This window comes from Lichenostomus cassidix, chromosome 12 (assembly GCF_008360975.1).
Source record: "Lichenostomus cassidix isolate B80296 chromosome 12, HeHo_3.0, whole genome shotgun sequence".
NCBI lineage: Eukaryota > Metazoa > Chordata > Aves > Passeriformes > Meliphagidae > Lichenostomus > Lichenostomus cassidix.
The window spans coordinates 7,131,676-7,146,810 of NC_139493.1; the positions used below are offsets into that span (position 1 = coordinate 7,131,676).

Consider the following 15,135-nt stretch of genomic DNA (forward strand, 5'->3'; position numbering starts at 1 on the left):
CTCTGCCAGCCACCACAGCCACACATCAATTAATGTATCACAGTGAAGAGTCCCCACATCAGCAGGACCCTTCCTGTAGCATCTGCATTAAACTGCTGTATTTTCTGTGAGAATGTTTCTACTAAATAAATGGCATCAACAGCAGCAACAACATAAACAAATCCCAAGATAATTAAACTGCAAGAAAAATCTTATTAATACCAAAAAAGCAGACAGCAGCATTAAGCATACATAGGCATAATAAAGAAGCACAGGAAACAAAAACAATGTATGTTTTAAACTACCATCTCCACAGACCAAATAAACCATAAGGAAAATTCTAGAAATATTATAAGCAAGTAACAGAGGCAGAAGCCACTACACCATGAGGCAGAGGGGACTAGAAGGATAATCCTGACAATGCATGAAGAGAGGAAGATTTCCCTTTTAAAAATATTTATTAAAAAAAGGACATATTGGAAATTTCAGGCCTATAACCCATTCAAAGCTTCTGGAATTTTAGTGCCAAGGAAATACACATTTATTACACAGAAAGGATTCAAAGTATGAGGCATATCAGAACAGTTACCACAATGTCTATTAGCAGGTTTCTAATTACACAGAAGAGTGAAGAATTGAAAAATCATAAAGCAACAGACATAGAAGAGATTTTGCATTTGAAAAATCAGTTGAAATTATTTTGAAAATTAGAAACAGAAAACTAGAAACTGCTTTCATTCTCATTACAAACTTTTGCACTAAGCACACACTCAGGCAAATAAAACATTGCTTTCTGTCATCTTAATCCCTGTTTAGAAACAGCTACTAATCACAGGAGCAGAACATTTTGATTCAAGACAGAGGTTCATTGCAGACAAACAGAACAGGAGAAATTCAGTCAACATATGTTAATTATTAGAGCCCTTAACACCAGATACAGTTTAATATATTTTCTATTTATGGACTGTTCTCTTTATTTGCACTACTTCTAAAGCTTAAACCTGTGGCTAGCACAGTTTTTCCCATGAGAAGTTTTCTTGTGTTTTGTAAATAAAGATAAAGTTTGGATGTTTTTGGAACAGTGTCCCAGAACTTGGGCAGTGCAGGCCTGGCCAATCAGGCCTGGGGGAAGGCTTCTGACTGACCAATCTGGATGACTTTTGAGAACTCTATATATGTGATGAAATCAAAACAATAAAGGTCATTCCTTCTTGCCACTGAGAACCGATGCATTCATTACTCTGCTAGCTGCTCAACAGCGACATAAACGTACCTCTTATTAAGTCAATAAATGTGGGACTGGGTAAAAGGAGAAAAAAAGCACACAAGAACTGCAGTTCTCGTATTAGGAAAAATATCTGAATGCTTCTTAATGTATGAAGAAATGTGCCTGGATGCACGAGGCACTTGCTCAGAAGCAGACATGTAATTAAACACAAGCCCTTGGCTCTGCATTTCCTTTCTCAGAAGCTCATGAAGGGCCGTGGCTGCTCTGGCAGACACAGTGTCCTGGAGGAACATAGCTGTCTGCTCCCAGGTGAGCTGTTCAGCCCTGGCACCGCTAGCAATCCACATCCATTTTCCTCCTCCTGTACTCATGCATTTAATTTCCATGTTCTGATGTGAACTTTGGTGGTGCTTTGGCTGCCATCAGACCGTGAGCTTGGGAGCAGAAAAGACAGGAGCCATCACCATGGCCAGCCAGACACATCCAGGTGTGCAGCAAAGGGAGATTCCAGTGGGGACTGAGGTCCTGCTGTTAGACCCACCCCAAATACTTTCATCTCTGCTCGTATCTGGGAACTGTAGTAACAAGTTCCTGCTTTATTCTAGTGCTTTAATTCAAGGACTTTTGTGAGCTAAAAATGTTTAAAATGCAGACTAAACAGCAGAGTATTTTGCCACTATTTCTGGTAGTTTTGTCCCAGACATTTGGTTTCAGATCTGTGATTTCCTGTCGAGAACACACAAGTGTGAAATACTTGTTGATCCGTTTATTCATTTGCCTCCTGGCTGATCGTAGCCATTTTGACAGAATGGATAAATTGACTTGCTCCTTGCTGCTTTTTTTTTTTCCACATGCTTCTCTATCAGCCTGGAAGCACTGCCCCAGCTATCACTCCTACACCCTCACTTTACATTCTGCTCCCTCCTTTTAGAAGCTTGCTAAACCAATTTCACACAATACCCAGGTTGTCTGAAATGCCACAAACAAACTCTTGCTATAGCAGCTTCTGTAACTCCATCTGCCAGATGAAAACAATACATAATATTTAGAGAAATTATTTTTGAACAATTCAAACCCAATGAACACTTTATATCACTCCTTCTAACACGAGACAGATCTCTGACAACTGCACGTGGTTTCTTGAGGCAGGACTTAACTATTTATCTACAACACATCTCAGCAAATCTTCTATTTTTCCAAATCATGAACAAACACTGCAGTTTGGAAAGGGGACAACTCTTGATCATTCTCACTGGGGAAATGGCAAAGGTAACAGCTTCAAGTGATCAGGCAAAAGCCTGTAACATCAGTAGAAGACTTTCAGTGCAAAGTAATTTCAGCAGGCTAACAAATGAGTCCCTTTTTTCTGACAGACGTGTAGCAGAATAGTGCATTAATTGATGTGTCCTTTTGTTGCAAAACATACTGTCTCCCTCAGGTTTGACTGCAGCAATGGGATGCAGCATTGCCAGGAAAAAGCTGAATAATGCAAACTTGGCACCACATAGTAGCTAAATGTTGATTCATGGAAATTAGGAGACATTCAAGGGGACAGGTCCCAAGCTCCAAATTAAGCTCCACTCTTGTATTGCCCCTGTGTGATTTTAGGAAGTTTGCTTAGAATTTGCTGCTCACTCTTCTAGTTGGATTCCTGCAAAGGGCACTTTGCTGTGCCATGAGCTTGTCACTTTATATCCTGCTTTAACTCCAAACCACTCAATTAATATTAAATTCCATTTATTATAAAAACATTTGTTTCTACCCACACAATGCTATCAGCAGCCATCTCATTAATATTTATTTCCCAAAATGGCCCACTGATGTTAAGATCTCAGATACAGCTAGTAACTATAAAAGGGGAAAATATGTAAAACCAAGACGGTCAAGGCAGAACATGAGTTGTAACAGAAAGCATTCAACCCATATGTATTTATGTATTTAACTCATTCTTTGCAGAAAGCTCAGTAAATACAATAAGGTTGGTGGAGAACAATGACAATGTTAAAGTTAATCCAGCCATCAGAACAAAATAAGGAGTGAGGTTGCCAATACATGTCTCTCTGGAAAGGGAAGTTGCTGCATCTGGCACACCAAGGGAAAAAACGCTGGAAAGAGGATGGAAGGGGAATGCTTATCCCCTGCCTCATTTCCCTGAAGAGCTGAGCTGCCTACTTTCCAGGTTTATAAAAGACAAACAAAACCCAAGCCAGAGAACTGAGAACTGTGGATAACCTTAAACCTTGGACTAAGGTTAAAGTCCCTTTTCCTCAGAATCCTCTTCTGTGCTCATCACGTAGGAAATCAGCCTGTTGCAGCTTTACACTGCAGAAGCCCTGCTGGACTCAACACTCTCTGTCCAGGGAGTGAAGGAGGAGAGGGCTGCAGATGGATTAAGTGTTTCAAAAATGCTAGTGTAAAGCTCCAGGGATTCCCTTGCACAGTTTCAGCATGAGGAAACATTGGTAAGAGAGAATCCAAGAGCAAGCTCAGACTCTTACAGACAGCACTGCAACTCACTGAAATCACAGTCTCACTAACACACAGACTTTTCATTTCCCCATGGTCCCAGCTGCAGTTTGGGCTATCTCAAAGGCTGGTGAAATGGGATCATTTCTTCTGTGCTCAGCAGTGCCCAGCTGTTTCTCATGCAGAAAGCTCCTGAGAGTGGGATTACACAGCCAGACACGGGGAGATGAAGCAGCTGCTGAGAAGGTGTATCAAATGCAGTGATCTCTTCTGCTCTCTTACTCTGTGCATCTTGAATAAAATTAAGCTGCAGGGACAACAGGTCTCTTTCCAGCAGTCTCCACCTATACCTTTAAGCTATACAACTGGGAATTTGTTCTCCATAGCTCTGTGGCTAACAAAACCAGGGATGTTGAACTCTTAACCTTCTGCTATCACAAAGAGCTCAACTAATTCCCTGCAGCACATCAGCAGTGCTTTTGAAAAGGTCCAGGCTCTGCAAAAAAACAGATGGAAACTAAACTTATGGGCTTTTAAAGATGTCAAGCATTTCCTCACAGCGATGCCATATGAATCTTTCTTCTACCCATCAATTTTTTTATTAAGCAGAGCACACATGGCAACTCCCTGTGTGGCACCACTCAGGGCTCACCCCATCAACATAAAACCTTCCAAAATTATCACCTTGGGTTTGCCACTGCGATAACAATGCTTTTATACCTAAAATAAAAGAGATGAATTGACATAGCCTTGGCAAATCAATATGCAACAGCAGATACCTAACTCCAAGGCTATTTCACTGCCCTTTTCTTCCCACAGGTTCTTCCCACATTCACTACACAGTCTGGCTCAGAAAACCTCAGAAAGGAGTAAAGCCTCCTGTTGTACTGCTGTCACCTTCATGCTTTTGCTTTCAGGGCTCTCTTCTTCCAGATTTTGAAGCACAAGCATATTTTGGAAGCACAGCAAAGCCAAACCTGCAGGCTCCAGCTCTGACAGCCAAATACACTTCAGAGAGTGCAGAGCTCATCTGTGTTCCCCCATCCTAGTCTCCACCATCACGGTATATGGAACAGAAGATTCCTGATCACCCATTTTCTTGAAGCTGTTTGTGTGAGGACCTGAGTCAAATGATTCCCCCAAAGAGCTGAACTGGCATTTTTACCATCAAGGCTGTGGAGCAGTTATGAAGTGCCCAACCATTCCTGAAGAGCCACTGGGGACCTGATGCCAGCTCCTTATTCACAGATGACAATCATTACCATAAGCAGAAGAAAAAAAGCTTCTGCCCTCCTGACTGCAGCCAAGTGCTCTGCAGGAGTTGGCTTTGCAGTGATAAATGTCACATTTACAATGGGTTTTGCAACACGAAAGTCCATAATTTGCTTTCCAGGGACCTGGGCTTGATTATCAGGAGAGTTAGAAGCATTCACTGAAGTCTAATGAATAGAATTAACACATCATTTAAACAGGGACTAATATGTATGCAAATGAGAAAAAGTTAAAAATAAGAGTTCAAGCCATAATTTCAGAAAACGTAGACTGCATCCTTATGAAATATGAATGTTTCAATTCACCTCATATCTTTACATCTATGTTAACTGCTTTGCATATGAACAATAGGGTGCATCAAGCCCATTTTGATTTTTATATTTGAACTTGGACTTATAAAATGGATTATATTGAAACATGAATAATATATATGCTAATTAAAGACTGCATTTAATGATATAAATAAAGACAAAGACCAACACAGGCTAATTTCCATTTGCAAATTTCCTAATTACTGTATTTTACTTTAGAAAGCAGAAACTTTTTTTCCCTAGTCTCAGGAAAAAGAAGATAATCCTTTCTTTGCTCAAATTGTTTTAAAAATCTTTTCATCTCTTTTATTCTTTAGGATTGATTTCCACACAGATACAATTGCTTTACCTAGACAGATTTAGTATTAAATAGCACTCAAGTAAAATTATGGTGATTTGTGCATGCAAATGGTGTGCTTTAATTATTTATTATTAATGTTATTAAATTAAAAATAAGGAATTATTGCTAATAAATATGAAGTTCATAAGACTCTGGAGAGTAAATGATCATAATTTTGAGTGATGATGTGTTTCCTAAAAAATGTGAGGAATTTTACCAGCACTCACTGGAAACTTTCTGATGGTGGTTAAAAAATGGCTGTGGATAGTGAATCACTGTGCAGAAATCTATCCATTTAACTATAATTTGATCAGAAGGAAAACATAAAACAAATTTAAGCCTTCAGGGAATAGAACATTTGTCATTAGTGAGAAATGTTTTGATTTATTTTATCTATTTTTTTTTAAACATTAACAATATTTTTACAATTAAAATTTGGCTTATTTCTTCTACTTTATAAATGTCAATTTGGAGGACATTTTAAAAGGGTTTTGTTCTCTTTTGGAAAAGACAGGGTTTTCAAAACATGAAACAACCCACCAATCAAGACCCAGGCACGCCGCCTATGCCTGTTTCAGCTTAAAAGTTGGAACTCAAATGGATTTTAACCTGTAAGTCAATAGAGTAAAACACACGCTGTTTATAGCAATAGAGGAACTGTTTTCTTGTAAACCAACCAACTCAGCATTCTACAATAAACTGAATGAATTCATGCACTTGCAACATTTGTAATAGCAGCACAACGTGTTGTGCATTCCAAGGCCTTGTTTTTTCCCAAATTGCAGAGGTTTTAAGAACAGCAAAATGAAGTCCACCCCTGCTTGTTATTGTTTTACTAGTTTGCTGATTCCCAGTATTTATCCAAGCAGCTAAGATTACCGAATTGATATAATATTCTTACCCTATAATTTTACACTCAGACTCCATCCTGCTGTGAAATAGCTGGGGCTAATGTTAGTCCAAATGCTGCTGTGGGACTTAGGACAGGACAGGGCCTTTCAATAGCTGTATTTTATGGTTACAAGGAGAGAGAAAAAATATAATTTATCTGGTTGCTGTGGTTAATTCGCAGTTTCACAGCAGAGGTATACTGTTCCCTCAGGGTACATCTAGCTGTATTATAGAATATTTCATTCACAGTTTGTCTGAGACATTGCTCTAGCTCTGAACCTACCAATTTTTGAGAGTCAGTCTACTCCAGTGATACCTGTATACACTTTAACACAATACTCTTACATACTGAGAATAATATAGAAAAGATATAAATTAGCAACAGATCAAATGACAATGAGTAAGCAAATTGTTTCTTTGAGCTGGGAAGGGGAACAGAAAAAGAATGCATCCATTTTCTTAACAGAGTCTTCTTTTCATAAAGTGATTTAATTTCGCAAAAAGCATTTGTGAAATTTGTTTCTCTTTTAAAATATCTCAGAGCTTTAAAAGTCAGAGTTCAAAAATTTTGAAGTTGTATAAGAGTTTCCTGTAAGAAATTTACAAGAGACCTAACAGATGAGTAGGAGATGCCAGTGGTACCTGGCATCCTCTACCACTGTAGTTACAAAAAACCCACACTCCTCATGGCATATTATTTCTGAGCACTTACAAATTAATGGAGCTTAATTAGAATATTTTGATATTTAAAAAACATTTGTTCAAACTTACGTATTGCAAACTATTAAGCCAGTAACTGCACAGATAAAATCTTGCTCTTTTTTTCCCAGACCTCACCATTACAGCAGCACTGGGGAAGGCATTTCCAGAGAAAAAAATATGTCTGCAATTAATCCATTTAATTATTTCCACAGAAACAAAACAGAAAGATCGATTGCAGCTGTGCAGATCCCTCCTCGCCTGACCTCAGCTGCCCTTGCCCGTTCTCCTTTGCTCTCTCTGCAGAAGGTACTTTTGGAAATGTTGGGGAAAATCTGCTATACCTCTAAACAAAGCACCGAGGAGGGGTGTCAAGAGCAGTTTCCCAACTTGCTGCCAAGACTTTTGCATAAAATTCACCCCCTTAGGATGGCCTGTGGGAAATGTATAGCATAAACATCTCAGCTCTGGTGGGACACATCATACAGCAATTAAAAAAAAGGGGATACTTTTTGTGTTTGGGAATTTTCAAGGTCACCAACATGGTATTTTGAATTCTGGTCTTCCACACCCAAGGTGCATATTGTCCTGTTGTTTGACTCATGATTGCATGCTCGACATTATTTTTCAAAATAAAGGTGATGCATATCTAGGCTCCCACTGAGTTCAGTGACCACATCCATAGAAGTGCCTGCAGAAAGATGCTCACACAACTGACCCACATGCTACAGTTTCAGAGTGACAGTTCTCACTTAAAGGTACTGTTAAAAACAGTCACAACCCAGCAGGCACCAGCATTGCCAGCACTGGGACAGGTGGTTTCACCATTCCCTACTTCCTTTGCATGAAAATTCTTCCATCTAACAGTCCCTGCAGGGATGTCTCCATTCAGCCACCCTGGGTGCTTTCTCCCAGGGTCTTTGCCCTTGGCACCAGGGCTGGTCTCAGGCTGGCACTCAGTGCTGCTAACAGGACAGCACTGACATGTGCAGTACAGATGGTGCTGTGGGTGACACAAAACAGGGCAACAAACCCCCAGCTACACCAAGCCCTTCTCCTCTGTTTTGTTTTTAAACTCCAAATTACTGTTGTACTCTTAGCTCTCCCCTACTCTTGGGCTCCCTGCTGTAGGAGAACAGATGGACCAAAACTCCAAACAGATTTTTTTCCACCAACCTGTGGGTCTCCTGACGCAGTCATCCTCTGCAAGCTGCCTTTGCATTTTCTTTCCTGCCCATTTGTATCTCCCTTTCACTCTCCCTCTAAAGCCAGCTCCCTCCCTCGCTCCTCCTCCCAGCTCTTAGATGTGCTCTTTTATCAGCTTCACATTATTCACTTTAAACATGATGCATTTACACTGTGTCTTTCAGGCTTCTAGCCTGTGATTTACAGGGCAATTTATCACACTGCACCATCCCTCCTCTTTTCTCATGCTTCCATGTGTTCTTTAAAGCTGGCACTGCAAAGCTGTGGAGAACAGGCCTGGAAGCTCCTTTGCAGGATCAGACTCCTGTGGTGCTCCTGACTGGAGCTGCTTAACCTTGTCTGAAACTTGGAAATGATGGAAATTCTATAGACCACCACTTTATTGTCTTTCCTATCATGAGGCTGTTTCTAATGTCCAACTGAAATTCCCCTGTTGCTGTAATTTAAGCTAAAGAGCCCTCACATCCCCAGCACAATGGGGACAGAAGATCATGTATTCCTTTCAGACCTCTTCACATACTTGAGTGCTTGTTTCCCTTCTCTGCTAACAGCCCTGCCTGCCCACCCGATGCAACAATCTTCCTCGCAGAAAAGGTGTATCACATAAAAAATCCCAGAGTCCTCTCTTATTTACACCTGGAGATACATCAGCCTGCTATAAACCTGTATTTGCTTTTTATTTACAGGACAGCTGAGAGGAGAACACCGATTCATGAAATTCAGACGAAGGCTTAGCCGTGTGGGGCACAGGAAGAAACTGGCTTCAAGTATCTGGCAAGAAGAAACTTGACATTTCAATTACATATTCTTGAGAACCCATTTAAGATGATACAGGTTCTTCAGTCATGTGGACTCAGATTTACAACAGCAAAGTCTGTTGTAGCTGGCAGAAGTTATTCAGGACTCACTCTGTTAACACCAATGGGATGGCTCAGGCTTAAACCTGAGGCAAAATCTAAATAGTCCTATTTCCTTGAAATGGGACATTCCTGGGTCAGAATGTGCTTATTGATTTTGGTCCTGATGCTCTATAATTAGAATTTAAAGTACTATTTTCTGAGCTTTGTCAATATCCTGATAGTTCTGGAAATCAACACTGATCTGCATTTAAGCTCGGTAAATACATTTCCTTTCTCAAGACAAAATATTTTGGTTTGTAAAGTGGCAGCTCACTATTGGCCTCACCAGAAAGGAAATGGGATCTTGCAGAATTCTGTTTTGTGACAAAAAATTAAACATAGTGTTAATTAAAAAAGAGTTAAAGTAACAGGCATATAATGAGAGAACATGCCCCTTTCCACAGTCAAGCTCTTAACAGATCATCCAGCATGCTTAAAAAGCAACTTTCCATCTGCAAATCTGTCTCTCTCTCTTTTTTTGTCTAATGAGCCTGAGTTCGTCTGTTCAAAAGCCCAAATGGGCATCTCGAGGCCAATTCAGCAGCAGGGGTCTGTTACTATAACAACTGACAACTCCTGTGATTTCTGAAAGGCCCTGAAGTAGCCATTTGGGAAATGGTTATGGAGCAGGAAGGTGGGGAGGGATGGCTGCAGGTGCAGGTCCTGGGCTTCCCTGCCTCAGCCCTGCCAGCCCTGTGTCCCACCAGCCTTGGAGCAGCCAGGCTCAGCTCCCTGCAGGAGGAGCTGATAAAAGCCCTTCAAGCCACACTGGGAAGCACAGCAGCGGCACACTCTAGTTTGGTCATGGGGATCTATCTACCTGTGGGCTCTGCCCCTTGCCCCAGGCTATGTCCTGCTGGATGAAAGAGCAGAGATGCTGCCTGAGAAGTTTGCATATTGATTTTTCCTCATAAAGGAAGAATGATGAGTGCTGAAAGTATGGTACCAAAACAAGCAACCAGAGCCGCTGCCCCGAGCATCCGGCTTGAAAGCGTGGGCCTGACATTGGCACAAAGGATGAGTTTGGTTCCCAGAGTGGCATAAGAGGGACCTCATCACAGGCCTGCTCCCTTTTAATGAAAATGAGCAGCATTTTGAGATACAGAACACAGAAGGGCCCAAGATTCAGTACCTTTACCTCCGGCACTGGCAAAATCACACACAAACCTGGATCTTCTCCAGTTAGAGCTGAAATGTTTTTCCTGCCTTGCCTGGGTTGAGAGCGGGAGATCAGAGGACTCCAAATCAGGCTAGGCTGCATCCCATTTGCCAGGCAGTGATCTGCCCTGTCCCCATCCCTCATCATATGAGACTACATGTGGCCATTCCCAGAGGGAAACAAAGGCATGCCTTGCTCAATATGAGCAGGGCACAGCTGGGCACTAAAAAGGAGATGGAAGCTGCAAGAATTTTCAGGTAAGCCACTCACCTCCATGTTTTCCCTTGTCTCCCTTGGGTGTTGCCTGTGTCCAGGCTTAGGGAAGTCTCTTGCCCTTGTCAATTCTCACTGTCTGTGGTGACACAAGCTCTAGGGCACTGCCATCCCCAAGATGAGCACAAGCACCTGGATGTGGTCCTCAGGCATTGCTGAGGGCAGTGTTGGAGCAAACATTCCCATCCATCCTCCTCATTCCTGCCCCATGCTGCTCCCTCGGTTATGCTGGTACAGCTCTGTCCTGTTACTACATGAACAAGACTAGGAGCTAATCTGGTTTAAATCAGGACACGAAAACCCCTCTCTTTTTTTTTTTTCTAACATGGATTATTTCGCAATCCAGCTCCTCACATGGTTGTACAAACATTTGCAATGGGGTCACAGAGGGCAGAACAAGGGCAGGAACAGAGGACCCTGCCTGAACTGCTGCTGCTGAAATAAATACTCATGCAACTGAACCCGAGGCATTCTTAAAATTAACACCCAGGGTCTCAGAAAGTGTTACCACTCAACATCCTCCATGGGTGAGAAAATGAGCAGAATCACAAACATTTTAGAGTAAGCTGAAAGAAGCTTTTATCATTGTAAGCAAACAATTTTACAATCGTCTGTAAATTTGCAATGTTCCTTTTCCAATCAGTACAGTAGATGAACAACACATTGTGTACTCATAAAATAAAACCTAGAGATAGGTTCAAATAACAATTTCAGCACTTTTTACAACCTGCCACAGGCAGAAGTTATTTTTTTTTCTCCCAATTAAGTTTGAGCACTCTCTTAGCTATGGAACTGCGCTAGCTCCCCGGAATTTACCGCCAAAAGGTAGTTTTCTGAAGCATGGTTATTTGACATGATAAATACAAGGGCTCTTTATCTTGCAGCTTTCATTTCTGCATTACAAGTTGATTTACAAATACAGCTGACCAACCTTCTTCAGTGCTGTTTCACCAATGTCAGAACTCAGATGCTGAGATATTGAACACCTGAGCTTGCTCCTGGTGAGGTTCTTTGCCACTGAGTTCAACAACAATACTCTCAACCCGTAAGTGACTTGGCCTGAGGTCACACAGAAATCAATGACTGAGTCAGAAGAAAGAACACATCTCATGGTGCTCAGTGTAATTTCTTCTGCAAGAAAGGCATGGAAGTACAACACTCTGTCACAGGACTTGTCCCAAGGATTCTGTTCAATTCGACAGGATGCTTAACAAAAGCCCAAGAAAACTCTCACTGTCTACGAAATTCTATAGGGTTTTGCCTAAGGAAAATTAAAGACATCTTTTTCCCAAGCTGTCTCATATACACATATGACTATAAAACAAGCAACGCAAGCTTGCTTGCTCTTTGAAAGGCAGCAGCTGTGTTGTTCCAAAAATCCCCCCGAATGTAAACATATTAGCACTGTATAAACAGCTTGATTTAATAAGAAATGCAATACAATATTCCCACTTTGTCTTTGGGATCACGATGTTGATGGTGGCAATAATTCAAGGTGAATTATGGTATCTGCTCAAAAGAAAGAAAAAGAAAACTCTCCAGCTATAGTCGTGAATTAATTTCTTCCTCTTAGCTGAAAATGAGAAATGGCTATAATTTAGTTCCCATTTAAAAGTTGCTGTTGGCTAAACTCTAAAATCTTAATTGCTTCTTAATATTCTCTGCTTATTTTTTCCCTTTGAAACCACAGTCTATAGGACTGTAGTGTTTAGATTAAAAATCAGAATGAAAAACAAACAGTAGAAGGTCACCATTCCTTCCTAAAATACGTTATTTCCCCCCAACATGACAGAAATATCAAAGTATTTCAGTTGATTTCCCGACTCTAGTCACCCTCCTGCACCTCTGTGAAGAGGGAAGTTACACTGACCCTGGGTTTACCCTAAGTGTCAATACTCAGGTCTCATTCAATTTGCAACAGAATGTAGTGGAAGTTCTAGAAAAGACATGCTTCAAGCCGTATTACAGCTCAGCACACTATAGGAACTCATCTTGCTGCAAAAAACCTGAAGTCACACTCAATCCTTAAATAGTTTGGAGGTCACTACCAAACACACTCGGCAGTTCTAGGAGCTTGTAGAAAAGGCTGTGAGAGTAACAGTGGCAAAGACTGCAGACAATCCAAGTCAGATTTGAAACTGACCTTGAAGATCTGCAGATGGATCTCATGATACTGAGTCTGGGTATAAAATCACAGATGCAAAACAAATGCCCAGAAATGCAAAAATAATGTGTTTGGGAAAGAGCACCTCACCGTGCCCACACTTTAACAGGCTCTAGACAAGCTAGCAGTGCTCCAGTGAAGATCCTAAAATCCCAGTGAACAGTTCTCAGAAATATTCAGTAGTTGTCCCTACAGCACAGAGTTTCAGGAACCAGTATGAAAGGAAAGAAAAGCAGGAAAAGAAGCACCATTGTACCACTGCAGAAGTGAATGGTCAATCCACACGGAGAGTAAAACAGGGATCTGGTCTCCTCACCTTTGCTCTCTGCTAAGACTCAAATTCTCAACTTGATGCTAAAAGATCAGTTTAAGCAGTAGCCATCCTGGGAGCAACAGTGCCCTTCATCACGCCCATGACAGCTCAAGGATCAGCCAGGCCAGTATTTCCTCAAGAGGAATCAAAGGTGCACAGAAGCTACAGCATCATTGTCCCTCCTGCCCAGGGAGCCCAACTACCAACCCGCCCCAGCGGATGTTGTGGTCGTGGTCACCCTGTGATTGTGCTCTCCTCACTTCTCTGGGATAAAAGGCAGCATGATTTTTGCAGCTTCATTATGCTGACCTAGTTTATCTTCCACTCTACCAACTTAAAATCACACAGCCTTCTTTGTGCAGCAGTGCCATTAAAAGTACTGAAACCAGGAAACTTTAGTAGAAAGGTAATTCAGAGCTCTGCTTGCCTGCAAGTTCCCATCCCTTTTCGTTATTGAGATGGCCACCACACAAAAAAATGGAAGTGACCCTTTCCCTTCAACATTAGTCATATTCTTTCACCATTTGTCCAGGATCCACATGAAAAAGGAACTGAGAGCAGCAAATTACCTCTGCAAATAAGTGATTCTCATTCAGAAATGGCACAGATCATTTCCAAATATATTCAATTACAAGGAGTCTCTAATGAACACAGCATGGAAGCTCGACAGATGAAAAAAGGAAATCTTCATCAAACAATGACTGTTGCTATCACTCTCCTTTTCAAATAAAGGGAACAGAAAATGAAGCTTCCTTACAACAAGTCTTCTTCACAAAACTTATTTCATTGCTGTATCACGGAATGAGCCACAAAGAGACCAAACAAAGATAAATGCTTTGCCAAACCTTCACAAGCAACTTCTCTAACTCCTTATTTTGGTCCCTGGATAATAGGGCACTGATGCGATGGAAAAAAGCAGAAGGCTTCTCTCTGCTTTGTTGTTCCACTTATGTCACCTCTGCTCTCAAATCATCTAATCCCGCAAATGCTCAAAAATGCAAAAGCGAAAATATCATTTGTTTTACCCTCAAAATGCATTGCCAAAGGGCAACTATGTCTCTTCTGCTTTTTCTAGTTCTCTGGCTTTTGTTTTGTAATGCTTTTTCTCACACCAAAACAAAGTACTGCTGTGCAACAGAAGACCCCTTGGTCCAGCATGCCTGTCCCCTCGAGGGTTATCCTTTCATCACAAGTGTTTCTCTGCTGTGCACTTCAATACCATGTTTCCCTTTCTGAAATATGTGTCTCAAACTCGTTTTCATGCCATTTCCTTTGATGGTGTTATTTAGCAAATTATTCCATATGTTGCCCATTACATCCTAAGCTAAGTATTTTTTCCTGAAAATCCAAATTACTGTTCCTTGCAAACTTCTGAGTTCGAGTCTGCAGTGCTTCAAAATCTCTTTTTTCCTTACTTTAAAACACTCACAGAGATAAACATTTTATTTTTTCCTGAGGAAAGGCCATCACACTGCAAAGGGCACATGAAATGCTGTGCTGCTGCCTCAGTGACATGTCTGCAAAATGTGAAATGTTAGTGGTGATGATTTGTGTTCTAGTTGCTTGTTGATTTATCCTAAAACACACGTTTGCTTTTTTAATACGCTCTCTGTATTTGTTAAATAGCCTCAGAACTAGACACAGATTATTTTGAAGCTAGTACACGTTTGTTCCTCTATTTCTTGCTTCATATTTATCAAAAAACTTTGACTGCTACATGACATAATTTCCATGGCTATATTAATTTTTAATCTCCACCAGATTTAATATCTTCTCAGGGGTGATACTGTTACTCTTTGAGCAAATTAAACACAAATTTTGCAATTATTTTTCTTGATCCATTATTGAAATTGCAAAGAAATGGAAATGTTTTGCAAACAATGAGAGGTATTAACATTCTTCTAGATAATAGCTGTTAGCATTGTATTTCAAAAC

General features: G+C 40.8%; 1 protein-coding gene across 2 annotated transcripts in view; it reads right to left on the bottom strand.

Moving 5' to 3' along the window:
• The window catches only part of PTPRG (protein tyrosine phosphatase receptor type G), a 389,130-nt gene that overhangs the window by 51,600 nt on the left and 322,395 nt on the right, over nucleotides 1–15,135 (bottom strand). The gene's annotated exons all lie outside the window — the stretch shown is intronic.